We start from the raw sequence: 20,576 nt of genomic DNA, 5'->3' as shown, positions 1-20,576 counted from the left end.
CGGCAGATGGGGTCTGAATAAAAGCCTCATTTGACCTTTGATTTCACATGTCAGCAAAGTTCAGATAGTTAGCATTAAAATTGAATTTTTGCTCCGTATTTGTTCTCAAATGTAGAATAAAAACGGTTTAAAAAAAGTTTTATTTTTGTCTGGGTTATTCTATATTCGGGTCAATACGGTATTTTGTTCTGTCACCTTACCGTGGTGGAGGGGTTTGAGTGTCTCAATGATCCTAGTAGCTAAGTTGTCTGAGGCTTTCTGCCTCTGGTAGGGTCACCCATGGAAAACAGGTCCTAGGTGAGGGATCAGACAAAGAGCGGCCCGAAGATCTCTTATGATGAATTATATAGATGGAAACCGTGTTCCCTCGCCCGGATGTGGGTCACCGGGGCCCCCCTCTGGAGCCTGGCCTGGAGGTGGGGCATGCTGGCGAGCGCCTGGTGGCCAGGCATTCACCCATGGAGCCCGGTCGGGCACAGCCCGAAGACGAACCATGGGTCCCTCTTTCCCAAGGGCTCACCACCCGTGCGAGGGGCCAAAGGGGTCGGGTGCAGTGTGTGACGGGTGGTAGTCGAGAGCAAGGATCTTGACAGTCTGATCCTCGGCTACAGAAGCTGGCTCTTGGCACATGAAATGTCACCTCTCTGGTGGGGAAGGAGCCTGAGTTGGTGTGTGAGGTTGAGAGGTTCCAACTAGATATAGTCGGACTCACCTCAACGCATGGCTCTGGAACCAGTTTCCTTGAGAGGGGTTGGACTTTCTACCACTCTGGAGTTGCTCCCACTGAGAGGCATTGTGCAGGGGTGGGCATACTAGTTGCCCCCATCTCGATGCCTGTACGTTGGGGTTTACCCCGGTTAATGGAGGGTAGCCTCCCCCCGCCTACATGTGGGGGGACGGGTTCTGACTGTGGTCTGTGCTTATGCACCAAACTACAGTTCAGAATACCCACCCTTTTTGGAGACCTTAGAGGAGGTGCTGGAGAGCGTTCCTTCTGGTGACTCCCTCGTTCTACTGGGGGACTTTAATGCTCATGTGGGCAACGACAGTGAGACCTGAAAAGGTGTGGTTGGGAGGACCGGCCCCCCTGATCTGAATTTGAGTGGTGTTTTGTTATTGGACTTCTGTGCCTGTCATGGATTGTCCATAATGAACACCATTTTCAGACATAAAGGTGTCCATATGTGCTCTTGGCACCAGGATACCTTAGACCGCTAGCCTAGTGAACTAGACCAAATTCTTGCTTTGCAAAGTTTGGTCTAGGCATGCTCCATTGGAACCTCAGCAGCTCCCACCAGGACTCTGGCTAGCCAATCACAGCTCTCTAGAGTGGTTTCAAACACACAAAGAGCTGTGATTGGTCCATAATGGTGGGCCAATCATAGTGCTCTATCTGCTTAGTGAACAAATCACAGAGCTTTAACCGCTTTGTGGGCCAATCAGGGCACTCTATATGGCTGGTGGGTGGGATGATGCAACAGAGTGAAACAAGAGTATGTCACATTCATTGTCCAGTGGAATGTGGAGATTATTTGAAAGACAACGGTAGAACCCGCCCCACAACCGAGAGCCGTCAATGGAGCGTGGCCAGACTAAATAATACATTTATTTAGTCTGGCTTGCCAGGCTATTAGTCCGCAGCTTGATGATCGACTTTGTTGTTGTTTTATCTGACCTGCGGCTGCATGTCTTGGGCACTCGGGTGAAGAGAGGGGCGGAGCTGTCAACTGACCACTACCTGGTGGGGAGTTAGGGGACGGTGTGCTGCCGACCTCTACTCAGGACGTTGTGGATTGGTGGGCAGGATACTTTAAAGACCTCCTCAATCCCACCGACATGTCTTCCAGTGAGGAAGCAGAGTCTGGGGACTTTGGATTGGCCTCTCACATCTCTGGTGCCGAGGTCACTGAGGTGGTTAAAAAGCTTCTCTGTGGCAAGGCTTCAGGGGTGGATGACATCCCCCCGGAGTTGCTTAAGGCTCTGGATGTTGGCAGACCGGGGTGCTGGTCCCCTTAAAAAAAAAAAAAGGGGGGGGGGGGGGGGGGGGGCATGGTTTCTTCCAACTACAGGGGGATCACACTCCTGAGCCTTCCTGGTAAGGTCTATTCAGGGGTTCTGGAGAGGAGGGTCCATCGGATTGTTGAACCTCAGATTCAGGAGGAGCAATGTGGTTTTCGTCTTGGTCGTGGAACACTGGACCAGCTCAATACCCTTAGAGGGATCCTGGAGGGTGCGTGGGAATTTGCCCAACCAGTCTACATGTGTTTTGTGGATTAGGAGAAGGCGTTTGACTGAGTCCCTCGGGGGCCCGGATTGATTCGGAAAAGGGTAGAATGCCTTCTCCGGATCAGGGATGAGGTCCTGCACCAAGTGGAGTTTAAGTATCTCGGGGTCTTGTTCACCAGTGAGGGAAAACTAGAGCGTGAAATCGATAGGCGGATTGGTGCTGCATCTGCAGTGATGCGGGCGTTGTACCGGTTTGTCGTGGTGAAGAGAGAGCTGAGTCAGAAGGCGATGTTCTCAATTTACCGGTCGATCTACGTTCCTACCCTCACCTGTGGCCATGAGCTTTGGGTAGTGACTGAAAGAACGAGATCGCGGATACAAGTGGCCGAAATGAGTTTTCTCCGAAGAGTGGCTGGGCTCTCCCTTAGAGATATGGTGATAAGCTCGGTCATCCGGGAGGGGCTCGGAGTAGACCCGCTGCTCCTCCACATTGAGAGGAGCCAGTTGAGGTTGCTCGGGCATCTGGTCAGGATGCCTCCTGGATGCCTCCCTGGTGAGGTTTTCAGGAACGTCAAACTGGGAGGAGACCTAAAGGTAGACCCAGGACACGGTGGAGGGACTATGTCTCTCACTGGGCCAGCGAACGCCTTGGGATTCCCCTGGAGGAGCTGAACCAAGTAGCTGGAGAGAGGGAAGACTGGGCCTCGTCTTAGGCTGCTGCCCCCACGACCAGACTTTGGATAAGCAGATAAAAATAGATGGATGAATGGAATGTACATATTTATCACATTTGTACAATGTAATTTTCTGTACAAACATCATACAATACCACACTTGTACAAAATTATACTACTATTATATTTACTATGTACAATATAATATTGCGCAAACATGATTATATATATATATATATATACATACATACATACATACAGGTCCTCAAAAAATTTGCATATTGTGATAAAGTTCATTATTGTCTGTAATGTACTGATAAACATTAGACTTTCATATATATTAGATTCATTACACACAACTGAAGTAGTTCAAGCCTTTTATTGTTTCTAATATTGATGATTTTGGCATACAGCTCATGAACACCCAAAATTCCTATCTAAAAATATTAGCATATTTCATCCGACCAATAAAAGATAAGTGGTTTTAATAAAAAAAAAAGTCAACATTCAAATAATTATGTTCAGTTATTCACTCAATACTTGGTCGGGAATCCTTTTGCAGAAATCACTGCTTCAATGTGGCGTGGCATGGAGGCAATCAGCCTGTGGCACTGCTGAGGTGTCATGGAGGCCAGGATACTTCGATAGCGGCCTTAAGCTCATCCAGAGTGTTGGGTCTTGCTTCTCTCAACTTTCTCTTCACAATATCTCACAGATTCTCTATGGGGTTCAGATCAGGAGAGTTGGCAGGCCAGTTGAACACAGTAATACCATGTTCAGTAAACCATTTACTAGTGGTTTTGGCACTGTGAGCAGGTGCCAGGTCGTGCTGGAAATGAAATCTTCATCTCCATAAAGCTTTTCAGCAAATGGAAGCATGAAGTGCTCCAAAATCTCCCGATAGCTAGCTGCATTGACCCTGCCCTTGATACAACACAGTGGACCAACACCAGCAGCTGACATGGCACCCCAGACATCACTGACTGTGGGTACTTGACACTGGACTTCAGGCATTTTGGCATTTCCCTCTGCCCAGTCTTCCTCCGGACTCTGGCACCCTGATTTCCGAATGACATGCAAAATGTGCTTTCATCCGAAAAAAGTACTTTGGACAACTGTGCAACAGTCCAGTGCTGCTTCTCTGTAGCCCAGGTCAGGTGGTTCTGCCACTGTTTGTTACACAGTGAAGCGTAGTGAGGACAAAAGAGACATGATGACTTGGTTGATGAACAAGGAAAACCAGTTTAATTTCCTCTGGTCAAAAAAAAAAAAAATACAGAAAATCCAAAATACTCCAAAATACTACTGTCTTCTGGTTGAAGTTCTTGAACCATCAGGATCTGCTTCACAGCTGGTCCTGAGACATTTCTCTCATGGTATTCTTTTAACAGATTCACATGAAGTACTTGCTTTGATTTCGTTTGTCTGGACAGATAATTTCATATGTCACTGGACCCGTTTTTCTACCCACCGTGTAGGGTCCTTGCCATTTAGCTAATAGCTTACTTGGTCCAGTTGGCAAAAGTACTAAAGCTTTCTGGCCCGTCTTCAGCTCTCTTTCACGGGCATTTTTGTCATACCATAACTTTTGTTTGTGTTGTACCTTTTGCATGTGGTCTTTAACCTGTTTGCTGTATGTTTCCAGTTTGTCTCTCATTTGTAGTATGTAAGAGACAATGTTTGTTGGTGAAGCCACTTCTGCAGATGCCTGTGCCACTCCAGCCACCCAGCCCTCTCTCAGCATGTCCAAAGGGCCTCTGATCTGCCTTCCATAGAGAAGTTCAAAAGGGGGAAAACCAGTTTAATTTCCTCTGGTAAAAAAAAAAATACAGAAAATCCAGCCGTCTTCAAAATGGCCACCCACCCATCTCTCTTCCAGTCTCAGTCACTTTCAGAGAGAGATCCCTTGCCACACCCAGCAGTCCACTTATATACTCTCCGACCCCCCCCCCCCCCCCCTCCAATTCAGGTCGGCCAATCACCTCAGCCCACTCAGGCATTTTACTATATAAAGGCAGCATTAGAGGCGGGCCTCCTCTTTAGCTGGTTCAAAATGGCTGCCACAGAGGACTCCTCCTGAGGGTAACAAACAAATTCATGTTTAACACAGATTACAGTCCTGCATGGACACTCTTTAGTTAAAGAAAACATGTTGCTTCTCAACACTGTTTCTGGTTCAAAAGTGGCTTGACCTGGGGAATGCGGCGCCTGTAGCCCATTTCCTGCACACACCTGTACACGGTGGCTCTGGATGTTTCTACCCCAGACTCAGTCCACGGCTTCCGTAGGTCCCCCAAGGTCTAGAATCGGTCCTTCTCCACAGTCTTCCTCAGGGTCTGGTCACCTCTTCTCGTTGTGCAGCGTTTTCTGCCACACCTTTTCCTTCCCACAGACTTCCCACTGAGGTGCCTTGATACAGCACTCTGGGAACAGCCTATTCGTTCAGAAATTTCTTTCTGTGTCTTACCCTCTTGCTTGAGGGTGTCAATGATGGCCTTCTGGACAGCAGTCAGGTCCGCAGTCTTACCCATGATTGCGGTTTTGAGTAATGAACCAGGCTGGGAGTTTTTAAAAGCTTCAGGAATCTTTTGCAGGTGTTTAGAGTTAATTAGATGATTCAGATGATTAGATTAATAGCTCGTTCAGAGAACCTTTCCATGATATGCTAATTTTTTGAGATAGGATTTATGCCAAAATCATCAATATAAGAAGCAATAAAAGGCTTGAAATACTTCATTTGTGTGTAATGAATCTAATATATATGAAAGTCTAATGTTTATCAGTACATTACAGGAAAATAATGAACTTTATCACAATATGCTAATTTTTTGAGATGGACCTGTATACAGTGGTGTGAAAAACTATTTCCCCCCTCCTGATTTCTTACTCTTTTGCATGTTTGTCACACATAATGTTTCTGATCATCAAACACATTTAACCATTAGTCAAAGATAACACAAGTAAACACAAAATGCAGTTTTGAAATGATGGTTTTCATTATTTAGGGAGAGAACAAAATCCAAACCTACATTGCCCTGTGTGAAAAAGTAATTGCCCCCTGAACCTAATAACTGGTTGGGCCTCCCTTAGCAGCAATAACTGCAATCAAGCGTTTGCGATAACTTGCTACCAGTCTTTTACAGCGCTCTGGAGGAATTTTGGCCCACTCATCTTTGCAGAATTGTTGTAATTCAGCTTTATTTGAGGGTTTTCTAGCATGAACCGCCTTTTTAAGGTCATGCCTTAGCATCTCAATAGGATTCCGGTAGAGGTGTGAATCTTCATTTGTCTCCCGATTCGATTCGATTACGATTATTGGGTCAACGATTCAATTCGATTCGATATCACGATGCATCACGATTATTTCATATTGATTTGTTTTCATTGATAAATAGAAGATGTCAGATAATTGCTTTTCGTTTTATTTTAATCAAAAACATAATTAACACAACCTGCCATCCCTCAAAAGCTCTCCATTCACAACAGGTTAGGGCAAAACAATTTAAATATTTAAGAAGATTTAACAAAGTAAAAGAATCAGTTTCCTCGTTCAACACCACGCCTCAGGCTGAGAAAAACATGCTTTACAAAAACTCACAAAATCTAAAGAAGCACTGAAAACCTACAGGATACATACTGTAATAATAAAATACATAATGGGTTCATATATGAGTGTTTAATGTCTCTGAGCAGCTCTAGAGTCAGATATTTATGGCACAGTTGAAGGGTGTCAGAAATAACACCAAATGAAATGTTTGACTTTTTTTATTTTATTTGAACCCAGTGGTTCGTTTCTGAAAGTTGGAGAATAAATCAAGTTCTGTTTGATGCAGAAAACAATAAAACATAAAACAAATTCTACACTCCCAATAATATTAAAGATGTGTGTTTTATTCTTCCTGATAATAACACCAGCAGAAGGCTGTGGGCTGGATTAGGATTAAACTACCCAGCTGATGGATCATCTTCACTAACCAGCTAACTACAAACCTTTCCACTAACCTGTCCTGTGTGACCCTCACCATGTAACCCTCATGTCCATGCTGTCTCTGGAGGAGCAGGTAGGAGACAGGACCTCCTGTAACCTAAAATGAACCAAAGCTTCCTCCCAGTTTCTCTTTAAGCTGAATTTAACATCAGTTTATCATCATGAAACTAAAGAATAAAGTGGAACAAAAACTTCTATCGTCTATCTCTCTCTCCTTAAAACTTCCGTGTCCCTAAATAAAAGAGACAGACGATCACGCTGCAGCCGCAGTCATTGACCCCGCCCCCTCCCCAAGACCGGATCTCCCTACATTACAACAAGCAGTCTGACTGAGCGCTTCCAGGAGAAATAATAAATAAATTATGAAAATAACGTGTGTTTGGAGCATCGGTTTGGATGAGCGTCCTCCGATCGTCTCTCTTGTGTGAGCAGACAGTGTCTCTCTCTCTCTCAGCCGCTGATCGAGCGAGCGGAGCGCGCCGCGCGACAACCCGCTCAATTAACATAATTCACGGCCCAAATCCAACAGAACCGGTCGGGCTGGTTCGGTTCCTGTTCGGTCTCAGCTTACAACTCCAGCGCTCAGCCCTGCAGTACCACATTAAGGCGGAGGTAAATGTGGAGGACGCTCACTCTGACAGATTTGAATGCTGCGCTGGTGCCGCCATTAAAAAAACAAAACTACATTCCACTATAATCGATTATGGCGTACTCTTCTATGATGCAGAATTGTTTACGTCTGCATCCTGATGCATCGATTATTTGATTATTTTCCTCAGCTCTAGATTCCGGTCAGGACTTTGACTAGGCCACTCCAAAGTCTTCATTTTGTTGTTCCAAACAACTACGCAGCGGCAGAGCCCCTGGGGAGGATGAGATCCGACATGGGTATCTCAAGGCTATGGATGTTGAAGGACTGTCTTAGTTGACACGTCTCTGCAACATTGCGTAGTCAGAGGGGGAAGTTCCTGTGGAGTGGCAGACCTGGGTGGTGGTCCTTATTTTTAAAAAAGGGACCAGAGGGTGCATTCCACCTATAGGGGCATCACACCCCTCAGCCTCCCTGGAAAGGTCTACTCCAAGGTACTGGAGAGGAGGGTCTAGTCGATAGTTAAACCTCAGATAAAGAAGGAGCAATGTGGTTTTCGTCCTGGCCGTGGAACTGTGGAGCAACTCTACCCTAGCTAAGGTGATGGAGGGGTCATAGGAGTTTACCCAACCAATCCACCTGTGTTTTGTGGATTTGGAGAAGGCTTATGACCGTGTCCCCAGGAGCACCCTGTGGGGGACGCTCCAGGAGTATGGGGTGGGTGGCCTTTTGAGGGCTATTCAGTCCCTTTACCAGAGGAGCGTGAGTTTGGTCCGCATAGCCAATAGTAAGTCGGACCTGTTCCTGGTGAGGGTTGGACTCCGCCAGGGCTGCCCTTTGTCACCGGTTCTGTTCATAACCTTTATGGACAGAATTTCTAGGCACAGCCTTGGTGTGGAGTGTGTCAAGTTTGGTGGCAGGAGAATCTCGTCTCTGCTTTTTGCGGATGATGTGGTCCTCCAAGCTTCATCCAACTCTGACCTTCAGCTCTTGCTGGGTAGGTTTGCGGCCGAGTGTGAAGCGGCTGGGATGAGGATCAGCATCTCCAAATCTGAGACCATGGTTCTTGACCGGGAAAGGGTGGCTTGCCAACTCCGGGTCAGGAGAGAGGTCCTACCTCAAGTGGAGGAGTTTTGGATTTGGAGAAGGTTTATGACCGTGTACCCAGAGGCACCCTGTGGGGTCACTCCAGGAGTATGGGGCTGATGGTCTTTTGATGAGGGCCATTCAGTCCCTGTACCAGAGAAGTGTGTGTTTGGTCCGCATAGCTTTTGTCACCGGTCCTGTTCATAACGTTTATGGACAGGATTTCTAGGCACAGCCGTGGTGTTGAGAGTGTGGAATTTGGTAACAGGAGATTCTCATCTCTGCTTAATGCGGATGATGTGGTACTCCTAGCATTATCAGGCTTTGACCTACAGGGCTGCAGGGTGGCTGGGCTCAGCCTTAGAGATAGGGTGAGGAGCTCGGACATTCGGGAGAGACTCAGAGTAGAGCCGTTTTTCCTCCATATCAAGAGAAGGCAGTTGAGGTGGTTTGGGCATCTTGTTAGGATGCCTCCTGGACGCCTCACCAGGGAGATGTTTCAGGCATGTCCTGCCAGCAGGAGGCCCCCTGGTCGACCCAGGACATGTTGGAGAAAGTACATCTCCGAAATGGCCCAGGAACGCTTTGGGATCCTGCCGGAGGAGCTGGTGAAGGTGGCCGGGGAGAGGACGGTCTGGAATTCCTTAGTTGGGATGCTGCCCCCGTGACCCGGATAGGTGAAAGAAGACGAGACAAGACATTTAAAAGACATGCAAACAAGATCTCTAAAACAATTAAATCAGCTTCAATACTTTCAGATACACTCAAACATCAATAAGCTGCAAGGATGTTCATGCATGCTATGGCATTCTTGCATATAGAACACTGCTTTACAAACTGGTCTCTTACAAATGAAACAACTTTTAGAAAAATTGTCACTATATAAAAGAGTATTAAAAATATTTGGGCAAACCCCAAGTATAAAAAAAATAAAAACAATTTCCTACCACTATTGCCACATCTCAGAAACATACAATCTTCTAAATTTCAAGTGCTTTAAATTTGCCAGAATCATACACAAAATTCTCCATGGTTTGGCACCAACACCATTAAGGGAATTCATAAAATTTAAATCTACATTGGGCAGAGTCACTAGGCCCATGGTCAGAGGGGATTGAAGTTCCCTATAGACGAACCACCTTTCAACAGTCCGTTCTTTCAGTAAGGGGCACCCACATTCGGAACAGTGTTCCATTCACTCTAAGAGAATGTCCCACATTTAACTCCATCAAAACTCAGCTAAGATAGTGGTTAAAATCTAACTAACCCAGTAAGTTTTTTGCGCCAAACAAGTTATAAAGGCTCCAAGAAGTTTATCTCTTTTAAGGAAGTGTGTGACCTGCCCATGCACCAATTTTTTTGTCTTTTTCAGTCAGTTGAATTTTTTTACATCTTTTTTCTCTTCTTTTTCTTTGTTGTCTTCTTCTACAGTCTTATCTTTAACAGCAGCAGCTTTTAATCTTTGATGTAATGTGTACGCAGCTTTAACTTTTATACTTACTTGTTTTATGAATAGATTTTTTACGTGTTTGGCAAAATACATGTTGCTCAGGAACAACAGTTAAAAATAGCTCTGGCACATTTACAGATAATATTTTGTCATATATTGTGCCTATGGTTGCTCAAGAAGGTGCACAATAGCATGAAATTGGCCCGTTAAATGACCTCTCAGTCTAAATGAAATAAATTGACTTTTGCATGATATCCTAATTTTTCAATTTTCCCCTATATAACACCATTCCCATCTTTTACTTTATGTAGCACTCCCATAAGAGATGAGTGAAAAACAGTCTTTCAGATTTTTAAAGACTGTCTTTTACAAAAGTGCGGGCGTATTCCTCCCAAAATTAAAGCGCAAAGATGGCAGCTAAGCCAAGAAAAATAATGTGTGTGCAGCTGTGTGTGTACAGTATGCACCGTGTGTGTGCATGCACAAATAAGAGAATGGGATTTGCTGCAGCTGTCTTCGTGCTGCTGGGACATGGTGACAGAGCTAAAGAATGCTCCCAAGCCCTTTGGTGGGGGTCATTGTGCCCAGGAGCCACTGGGGTGTAGTGCTGTCAGCTGAACATAGTCAAGGTAGGGACACATCAAGTGCCATGGGTTTGAGGGACAGAAAACAACAGAAAAGGTTAAATTACTGCAGGCTGGTGTGTGCAGACTTGACAATAGTATGAAGACAGGACAGAAGCCTGAAAGATGAGAACAAATGTACCAGAAGGTACAATTAAAATGCCAACAGGATAGTAGTACATGTCTGTGACAGACAGAATGTGAGCAATTTGCATTTCAGTGCATTCAAAATGTTTTAGTACAAAAAAACCCGATTTAATTTTTATAATGCATCCAGCTTTCAAATAAACACATTTGGCATTTTATAACAGGTGCTAGCAAATCTCTGGCACAAATAAAAGTGTTTTAAAGTTCTGTTTATTTATTCATCATTTTCAAAATGTTAACCTTGGTCTTCCCCTCATGCCTTAAAACCTCAATTTCTTTGGAAAAATCGGCCTTACACCAGGGCTGTACGTTTTAAAAGGATCAATAGGGAGTCTAAGTCTACTCCATTTCCGGTCGGCTCACGGGTTCCCAAAAGAACGAAAAAATGAAAGAAAGTCAACACGGCTAAAAAGAGTTGTTTTCTAATCTGCTTTGCCTTACGGCCTGGATCACACATATGTTGTACTTAAATTTAATCCTTATATGTCCTAAGTGCATTTTTTTTTTTTTGCGCAGACAGGCGTATTTTTGTGGTAAATTTTGGCTATGCTCCTGCAATTTATCTTTCTTTTGGGGAGAATGTGTATTTTGGGGGGAAATATTAAAAATAAACATAAAAAATCCCCCGACTTATTTCAGCTGCGGTTCGCTCCTCTGCTGTGACGACGGGGCGTACGTCTTTCACTCTCATCTTTGGTTGCTCAAATGACCTCATCAGTGTTTACCGGCTCTCTTAAGTTTGCTTAAAACCTGAAATACTCCCAAACTGCAGAAGTTGTGTTGCTTTTAGACACCAAGTAAGCTGGTGCACGAGCTGACATTTGTTTCTTGGCATGCCGTCTCCGCGCGGTCACGTGATAACATCACGTTCATAAACTTTATCTCTAAAATTTGGACAAAAGGCTTTAAACTATTTAAGTAAAACAGAAAATTCAACCACACATTCGTTTTTTTTTACATTGAATGAGCTTTATTTATCCTTTTCATTTATTCATTTTTAATTTATTTATTCCTGGTCTCCTACATGCACAGTTTTTTTCACAATAGTATTGGAACCGACTCCGTTGCTATGTTTTAACACCGGCTGTGTTCATGTTTTGTTTGAAAACCAACATCATCAGCAGTGTTGATTTAGGCTAGCATCTTAATTTACATCTTGGTCTTAATGCCCAAAATGCATTTTAGTCTTTTAATTTTAGTCAACAAAGATTTTTGTTTTAATTTTAAAAAAATTGAACAGAGTATTAGTCTTTAAATGATTTGAGACGTGTACTCTGAGTGTACTCTGAACTACTGGCAAGAGTTTCACTCCAACATAATTCATTTTAGGGCTATGGGACAAACATATCACGAGGGTCTGCTGGGAACATCTGGCAGAGTCTCCAGTAAGAAGGAGCTTCAATTCCCACCTCCGACAGAACTTCCAAAATGTTCCGGGGAGGAGAGGGACATTGAGTCTGAATGGACCCTGTTCCGTGCCTCCATTGTTGAGGCGGCCAACCGGAGCTGTGGTCGCAGGATCATCTGTGCCTGTCATGGTGGCAACCCCCGAACCTGCTGGTGGGCACTGGTGGTTAGGGATGCTGTCAAGCTGAAGAAAGAGTCCTATAAGGTCTTTTTGGCCTGTGGGACAGCTGACGGGTACCGGCATTCCAAGCGGAATGCGGCTCGGGTGGTCATTGAGGCAAAAACCCGGGCACGGGAGGAGTTTGGTGAGACCATGGAGCAAGACTTCCTTACGGCGTTGAGGAGATTCTGGTCCACCATCCGGTGCCTCGGGGGGGAAAGCAGTGCGCTACCAACACAATTTATTGGATAAGTATTTTGCAAATAAATGCAAGGCACATCTTAGGCGTTTTTCATTTAAAATTGCTGTTATGCTTTCTGTCTACCTCTGCCACTTCCAAAAACGTCAAACAGAAGACAGGATCAGAGTGGCGGCTGGTGAATTTAAATTTTTTTGGTGGGGCACAATTTAACAGGTGTTGCGCCGAAAAGAGCATGCCAGCCAAGATTTGAATGACCAGTTATGAGAATGTCCATGTGAATAAAAGGCTTAAAAAATTGTACTATTAACATCATGCTATCAATTTGCTTCCTTACAAAAAGATGGTTTATTGGGCAGATAAATAAAAAAATTACGCTTTATTTAAAAAAATAAAAATAATAAAAAAGAAATCATAACAATCTTTTAAAAATTGGCTATTTTGAGTCACATTCCTGCCTTTTAAACCAACATCAAAATTCAAGCAGGCAGAAAAATATAAAAATACTCACTATACATTAGTCTCTAACACTGTAAATATTTAATCAACATTTCATCATATTTTTAGTTAAACACAAAATGTTTTTAGGAGAAAAACAGATTAGAAAAGTGTTAATGTATTAAAATAGCCTCATCGATCATAATTCTAATAATTAAGTCTGCTATTTGCGGTTGGGATGGCTGAGGTGATATTTCAGATGCGCTATCCACATATCACCACCAGGGAACACCAAAGCATCATTCTTATGCATCACACAGACAGACCAGTAACAGCTAAACTGTTTCAAAAACATGCTTAATATTCACCAATAGATGCTGACTCAGCATAAAAAACTAACAAAGCTTATTTCATGAAGTTACGCATTAACTCAGTCTTATTTTTGCCAGTTTAAGGTGTTATAGTAAAAAAAAATCCACTTTTTTACATGCAGGAGAGTGTTCAAAAGTCTCTGATGTCACATTCCATCATTTTCCAGTTCTTCATAATAACAAAACTCCACAAAGTGAACTCAGCTGCTCTGTGACATCACAACAGTGAACTGTGGAGATTTTCCGGTGCTGTCCTGACCTGAGCTGAGACTCTGCCATGCTGGTCTCCTGCACGTGTCCTCACGGGTGCTGTACCCCTGCACACAGTGTTGCCAACTGTTTTTGACTGAAAGTAGCTGAAGTTGCCCCCAAAAGTCGCTAGATGTCGCCAGATGACGTCACATGCTAATTTGCATACGACACAATGACGTCACCTGGTTTGCATGATGACATCACCACGTTTGCGTCATGACATCACCAGTCTTGTAGAGTAAATCAAATAAAACCTGCGTGCTTTTATTAAAAAAATTATGTAATTTATTTTTTAATATTTTATTAAAATAAAAACCCCATAGAATACAAAACAGCAGCCTTTAAAACATCAAGTAAAGATGGCCCATAAAAATGGAAGGAATATTTCTATTTTGTCTGAAGAGAATGGAACTTGTAAACACAAAAATATTAAATTTAAAGGAATGTATGATTGAATTAAAATGAATTTTCTCTTGTAGTTTTCAAGTGCCTTGAGATGTATTCTTATGTTGTGATTCAGTGCTATATATTGACCTAAAAGATAATATATATATATATATATATTTTGTTTTTGTTTGGTTTTGTTGTTTTTAGTACTTTTGTGTAAAAAGAAGCAGGCCGTATTTAGTATTCAGAAACGTTACATGCAAACTGCCAATGACCTGAGGTGTTTGTCTTACAGTATTATTCTGTTTTTTGTAAAAGTTTTAAATGTGCTACGTTATTGAACTCATCATAGAGTTCCAATGTTCCTTGAATGCACCACAAGTGGTGCGAGAAGCCATGGGTAAGTGCGACGCTGCCAGCCAGTGCCAGCCGAGCTCAGCTGCCGAAATGCGGCAGGATGGCGGAAGGAGCAGTCGCCCTTTATGTAGCTTCGGTGGCGATCTCAAATAATCGACTTGTGAAAACCCACAAAAGGTTTGATTGGTCAATGGGGGTAGCGTGATCATGCTGCATACACATGCGCAGATCGTTTTCTTTCTGATCCTCTGGAAGGAAGGACAGTCCTGTCGCTTCAGATGCATCCAGATGCATCGCTAATCTGCAGGTAAAGTCTGCTACTAAGTTGTAATCAAAGTAGCCGAGGGGGGTCAAAAATGTCGGCAGATTAGTCGCTAGGCGCTTTTTTGAAAAAAAGTCGTTAAGGGGGTCTGAAAAGTCGTTAGAAATGGTGACAAAATCGCTAAGCTTGCAACACTGCCTGCACGCAAAGGCTCTCCTATTGATTGTACTGAAGAGGGGGGGCGGGGGGGTCCAGAGCGCACGCGCCAGTTAGCGTAGGCCTATGGTAGAGATTGCTGTGCCCAAAAGTAACAGGAAATACATCACAAGCCGATTTGGTAGAGTTAAAAGTGTAAACATTTTTAACAACACCTGCTTAAACATTTTAAATGCAGATTATACACAGGTATGATGTAGACCTGGGCAATAAATCAATTTAATGAATTAATTTAAATTTTTTGTTGCGGGCAATTAAAAAAAAAGAAGTAATTTTTACGTAATAGCACCTTTTTGGCCGCTGAAGCTTCCGTAGCGTTAGTTTCACATAACCGCGACAACAACGTCACAGCACGCACACAAAACAGCAAGAGCAAGCGACTCCACTGGTCCACTGGTGAGAATGGGAAGTTTGTTCCTAAGAAAGGTATTAAGTCATCTGTTGTTTAGAACTGGTCTGGGTGTGCTGCGACGGACGTGGAGCGTGGCACTTTTATTCCAAGAGGGTGTTCATTTATTCATTATTCATCTCAGAAATGTGGGTTACATTTGTCTTGCTTGTGATTAAATAAAAAACAAAATTGGCTTTAAGGTGCCTTCCATTTGTACTCATTTCTATTCTTAATAATTGTTTGGGGGGGGGGAGGGGGGGGGGTGTTGTAGAGAGAATCGGAAAAAAAAATCGTAAATCGTTTTAAAAAAAATTATCAGAGATTTTATTTTTAAGCCGCATCACCCAGCCCTAGCATGATGTATAGATCGTTCAGTTTAATTTTCATGGTTTATGTTTTCATGTTTTGTAATTCCTATTCTTCGTTTTCCAGTGAGACTTGTGGGGTGGTGCCCTAGTGCCCCATATGGACGAGTCGCCACTGGATCAGGTTTAGTAAGACACAAAAATATTCACATATGTTTACATTTACATTGTATACATATTTACAAAGAAGGTGTCATGACCAGAAGCCACAGTTTATGTGTGCCAAGCCTCAAAGTAGGGGAACATCAGTGGTTATCAAATCCAGTGGGTGTCCTTCCTGACTTTGTCCACCCTGGAGCAGCAAGGAGCACACTCCCTGAAGCAAAAATTTTCCTTGCCTGCACCTAGCCACTATTTACGCATGATTTGTCATTGGGTGAACTAATTATGAGTGGTGTTGTGATTGGGTGATGTGGTTCGTATCTCAGCCTATAGGATGAGCTTGGTCTTGTTTTTCTTCCTGACTACCGAGTCCTACCATACAGTGAAGACCAGCGAGAGGGCAGACGAAGCCAACACAGAGCTCCGTTCGTAGGGTTTTGCTCGGCATCTGCCACAGATGGAATGTGCAAAAGCACCTTTATCTTGGCATGAATGATTTCCCTTAAATGTCTTACATTTACTTGATTAAACATGTTAAATCACAACTATTATTTAGTTTTAAGCCACTTTTGTCGAAACAAGCTGTAATTATGACACTAAAAGGATTAAGCATAATAATGGGAGCAGTGTGACCAGCACACCGGCGCATGGATCGACTCTAGAGGGTTAATTATCTGAGGTCAAAGCAAAAATTAAACTTATCCACTCACAGTGCATTCGTCTCACACCTCACCTTAATCTAAATGCTGAAATGTCTCCCTAGCCTTGATTGGTTTCTAGAGGAGCGATTCATCGCTAAATCCAACATATCAGATGTGTTTATGATCTAAAACATGCAGGAAATGAGCTGGAAGCAGACTGCTCATATTTTTTCTAGTCAGATGGGAAACTGCCATGGAAATCTCCAAGCATGTGGGCGGGGAAAAGGACGCATGCAAAAGTCTGATGTCTCTCTTAAACAAATGTGGCTGTGAGTTTGTGTGTGCTCCTCACAGCAGTGAGAAAGAGACAAGAGAGTTGCCGCAACCGCAGTCAGAGGTGACGTTTACGTCTCCACATTCAGAACCCTGTAAAGGGTTGTTTTAGCACATATTGGTTCTCAAAAATGATTAGAAAATATGGAGAAAAAAAAACAACAACCAAAAACAATAAATCTGTAAGAGGCAAAAACATATCCTCAGTACTGCATGCTCCTCTTAATGTTTTGTATTCTACTGTTAGCTGAGCACAGGTGGTGCTTGACTTGGAGCAGCCTGGCTAAGACTTCAACAATGACCTCCAAAGAAAAAAACCGGAAGGGGGAGAACATTGCTGAACCTCTCATTAGAGTTCCCAAATATAATTGTTTTGGTGAGTCAAAGGCCAGTAGATGTGATATTTGGACTGGTTGTTCCCCAGTCTTTTGAGGGATGTGCAGCCAAACAAAAGACAAAACATCCGCCGTCAGCAGTGATACAAGCTGCTTTCTACAGCGCTAGATAAGCAGGTTGCTGTTCACTTTCTGAGGGTCCATCAAAGACCTCTGGCTAACCTTAGATGGCAAGATCCAGTATCTCTACTCTTCTTCTACCCATTCACATTGTCCTTACACCATAACATAACTCCCCACCCCCACATTCTGACCGTAATCTCTGGTGTTTTATCTGAACATCACTGACTGAAGTTTTATCTGATCCATCAGGTGCCACAGCCAAACAATCCTGGTGCTCACTGCCACCGCTCTCAGCTCCCTTCTGGCCCAAGCTTATTGATTTCCATGATGCCAGCCAATAATTGAAACAATATCCATCACACTTATAACTGACACAGCTAATCAGGTTTTACAATTGGATGGGTTCTACTTTAGTCCCTCTCTTTCTGTGCACTCCATATCAATTTATCTCTCATCCTCCTCATCATTCTAGCTATACATGCCCCATTCCTACTTGACTGAATTTCTGGGAAATAACATTTGGATCTCTTTGCCTGTGATCTCTCGTCATGACTGACACCTGCCTGTGGATAATCATTTTTATATCATCTTTCCAAGGGAAGACCGCAGGCCAATCAGTGTTTGCTCCCATCTTTGTGAGCCTACACTTGACTCCTCAGACTTGCTCCAGGGCTGGCTGGTAAGGGATCAGTTTCTGACTTGAGACAAGTAGGTATAACCCAGCTCCTCAAAGGCAATGTTTTGGGCCTCTGTTAAAGTTTGGATTCATGCAGTGTTGACAATCAGCACAATGTCTAAACCTTATTGTCGGAAGCTCCCACTACCTGCTGCTTTTCTCTTTGCTGCATTGATAAATAAGAGCTTTCTGGCCTGCTGTGCTTCTTCTCTGGGCATTTATCAGGAGGCGTGAGAGTATATTTCATCCCAGGGCCAATCCCAGTCAGTTGTCAGAAGATGAATTACCCTGGAGTTCTTAAGGTCAGGGAAATATGGCTAGTAAAACTCTCAAAGTGAACGTGGCCATTACTATCTCCACAATACAGTCGTCCCATTCCTCAGTGGGTCCTGGTGAAATATGGCCAAAAATAAATGTCCAGTTTTTTTTCAAACAGCAGCGTGAACCTGCTCTGACAAACAAACCCATAAAGGAAATATAAAAATAAGCTGTTCCACCATCAAATTAGCCTCCAAATCTAAAAGCATGCTAAAAACAAATAGCTTGATGGGCTTTGCCCAATTACTTGTGACAACCCAAAATGGGATGCTGCCGATAATTAAGTTCATTACCTTCATTAAGCCAGATAATTGTTTTATGTTGTTCTAATTTTCTGTGTCTGAGAATTATAGCACTTTGTTTTTGCCCACTAACCTTTCAGTGCCCTCTAATACCTGTCAGCCATTTTGACTTGGGCATGCTGCCAGCACGCTTATCATTTCCACACTCTGGCTTCTGCAAAGCTGCGTCTTGGGCTTCACTTGTTTGCTTTAAGAAAAGGATCTTGCTTAAATTAGATCAGTTTGTTTCCCAGCTGTAACAAAAAGCTGGGACCTTGGATTCGTTTTAATGTGCATTAAATCCTAAAACAACTACCTCGTCTAACATATGTCATTTTCAGCCAAATGAAGGAGATTAGAAGTGTTTCTCAGATGGAGAGCTTTTGTTTTATTATATAACTGTGACTTCTTCTGTAGGTTGTTGTCTCTGTTACACTGGAAGAGAAGGTAGCCCTTTCCCTGTTTAGTTAATAGCCCACAGATATGGTTGAAGTGAGAGAGCTGCTGACAAGCAAAAACCATTTGCCTACATTGCTCCTTTTAATACTTCACATAGCAATTGTCTATGGAGACGTATCTGCTAGGAACAGATTGGGACAGGAACTTTCAGAGGCTAGCGCTCAGCTCCACACTTTCAGTAAAAATACTGAATGACTCGCGTGTGTGTGTGCGTGTGTGTGTGACTGTGTGTGTGAGAGAGAGAGAGAGAGAGAGAGAGAGAGAGAGAGAGAGAGAGAGAGAGAGAGAGAGAGAGAGAGAGAGAGAGAGAGAGAGAGAGAGAGAGAGAGAGGGAGAGAAACAATAACAGGCATCCTTGTGTATATTTCCTGCCTCTCTGAGCAGGAGGTGCTGACCTTTGATGATAGGCCAACTAAGCTCACTGGATCACTGCACCAGCCAAACTCAGCTACTGGTTGACACAAATGCACGCACATACACATAAAAAACCTCTGAAAATTTGTGAATAAAAATGGCACTCTGTTTAGGAGGCCGTTACACTTTGATACATAAAATCTGAGGAGAGCTAAAAAGTGCTGCTGTATGTTCAAAAGTGGTAAAATGATCAAATAAAACAAGGTTGGCAGAAAGTATTGATGAACTAATAAAAGCAGAACCGCCTCCCCTTTTGCTACTCCTCGTTCAAAAATAAAAATTTCAATCTGGCGGAGAGGCCTCTGTGAGAACAACAGGTGCATCTGAACTCAGCCATGTTTCTGTTAAAAGCAGACAGTGAAGATTACGATCTAAAATCAGGTCATTTATTATAAACGTTTTGTTCAGCAGAGAGCAAACATTTAAAAGAGCCATTTTAATAGTAACTGGTGAAGGAGTGACTGTATTAACTGAAGATGGGACTTTTAGTAACTGTTTTAGATAATTGGGGTTGCTTTTGTTAGGTTTATAGTTGTTTGTCCGCTCTGACAACAACAGGTATGAATGAGGTATGGCAAGGTCAAAGTCCGATATGTGATTTACTGCTAAAAACAAGGCTGGGTTGGTAGGAGCAGGGACGAGCTACACATCAGGATGTAGGAGCAGATGGGGCCAGTGGAGTAGACGGGGGGGGGGGGGACGGGGGGGGGGCAGGCCAGGCTCATAGTTAAGCCTGAGTCACGCTTCTGCATCTGCGTCAGTGCAGAGACACGCAACGTCATTATCCGTCCTTGCGGTAAAGTCTCATATACAAAAAAACACAATATAAACACACTATCTTGGACCGGATACATGACAGGATACCACAGAACAGCGCTACGCCCTCTGTTGTCCTGGCAAGGAATTGCTTTGCAACACTCCCCAGGAGACGGAGAAGTTTGAGGGCAAAACATCTCTGTCCGTGTGTGCGTGTCTCTCCCTTTTGGAGCTGACGGAGAAGCATGAATCAGGCTTTAGAGTACGGGTCCCCTGTCTATTTAGGTGAAGCCCATCTGCTCCAAACAGGTGTCTCCTGCCCCAGAAAATTTTAAAATTGTCTATAAAGCCAACATTATGGGTCACGGTGGCAGAGGAAAGACAGGTGTTTAATGACAAAAGTCTACTAAAATGGCCAATTCCTCTGCCCATGGTGGAAGTGGGGACAGAGCTTAAAAACAGACGCGTGCATGTTTCTTAAAAGATTAAAAAGGTGAATAAAATTACGCTTGAGGAGCTCTGACTGCTACTTACGGATGTCACTGGTACC

At 43.5% G+C, this 20,576-nt stretch overlaps 1 protein-coding gene across 4 annotated transcripts in view; it reads right to left on the bottom strand.

Moving 5' to 3' along the window:
• Positions 1 to 20,576, bottom strand: part of unc5a (unc-5 netrin receptor A) — a 363,819-nt gene that overhangs the window by 89,453 nt on the left and 253,790 nt on the right. The gene's annotated exons all lie outside the window — the stretch shown is intronic.

The sequence above is a fragment of the Nothobranchius furzeri genome, chromosome 1 (assembly GCF_043380555.1).
Source record: "Nothobranchius furzeri strain GRZ-AD chromosome 1, NfurGRZ-RIMD1, whole genome shotgun sequence".
Taxonomy (NCBI): domain Eukaryota; kingdom Metazoa; phylum Chordata; class Actinopteri; order Cyprinodontiformes; family Nothobranchiidae; genus Nothobranchius; species Nothobranchius furzeri.
Note: the sequence above shows the minus strand (reverse complement) of the source record. Positions and strands in the feature narration are given on the sequence as shown.